Source organism: Gnatocerus cornutus, unplaced genomic scaffold (assembly GCF_029298725.1).
Source record: "Gnatocerus cornutus isolate USDA-ARS CGAHR unplaced genomic scaffold, icGnaCorn1.1 Chromosome158, whole genome shotgun sequence".
Lineage (NCBI taxonomy): Eukaryota > Metazoa > Arthropoda > Insecta > Coleoptera > Tenebrionidae > Gnatocerus > Gnatocerus cornutus.
The window spans coordinates 79915-80923 of NW_028275365.1; the positions used below are offsets into that span (position 1 = coordinate 79915).

Genomic DNA, 1009 nt, shown 5'->3' on the forward strand with positions numbered 1-1009 from the left:
AACAGTTTCGTGAACGACATCTTCGAACGTATAGCTGCTGAAGCCAGTCGCCTCGCTCATTACAACAAACGTTCGACCATAACCAGCAGGGAGATCCAGACGGCGGTGCGTCTTCTTTTGCCCGGTGAATTGGCGAAGCACGCCGTTTCTGAAGGAACCAAGGCCGTCACCAAATACACCAGTTCAAAATAAATCCTCCTCGAGCAGCTTGGAAGTTGGTTGGAAAAAAAAGAAAAAAAATCGGTTCTTTTCAGAACCACAAATTCAACTCGAACGAATTAAAAATTTTCGTCTTCATACTATATAAGTTCATGAGAGAAAATATAAATAGTGAAAAATATATTTAAAAAAAGTTTGACATCAGAAATGTTAATAAAAAAAGAAAAGAGTAGAGACAACGGCACGCGGTGTTCCCAAGCGGTCACCCATCCAAGTACTGACCGCGCCCGACGTTGCTTGACTTCGGTGATCGGACGAGAACCGGTAGTTTTCAACGTGGTATGGTCGTTGCCTGGTAAAATTTTCCAAGATGGTACGTTGACGATTTTTTGTGATTGTTCGATCGTTTGGATGTGACATTTTTCGATGGTACACATGTCAGAAAATGTACAAGATTTAAAAGAAGAAAAAAAAAAAATTTTTTTTTGCGAGTCGTTTTTTAGTTTTTTTTTTGCGACAAAATGACGAAAAAAAAAAACTCGTATGAGGCGTTAAATTAAATTGTTCGTTTGACGATCTCAACGAGTCACTTGCGATTAACGTAATTTAAAATTTGAGAACTTACTTACTCACTTGCTTGCTTAGATGGAAATAGCACCCACTTGAAGTAAACGCCGACACGGACCGGAGATGAATAAACTCCGAACGGACGGGGTTAATTCATGAACTGACCGTAGTACGGTCGAAGGTTCGCCGCCGCCGCTACCTGCTTTCTTTCTTAGAACTGATAACAGAGTTGGTTTCTTTGTCTGTTCATTCATCGAAATTCCCACCACTCTGGCCGGGCCGG

The 1009-nt window shown here is 41.2% G+C and overlaps 1 non-coding gene across 1 annotated transcript; it reads right to left on the reverse strand.

Moving 5' to 3' along the window:
- Positions 1-392: 392 nt before the first annotated feature.
- LOC148166763 (5S ribosomal RNA) lies at positions 393-512 on the reverse strand. Its single transcript, XR_015770946.1, has one exon. It is a non-coding gene; the product is annotated as a 5S ribosomal RNA (ribosomal RNA).
- Positions 513-1009: the final 497 nt, after the last annotated feature.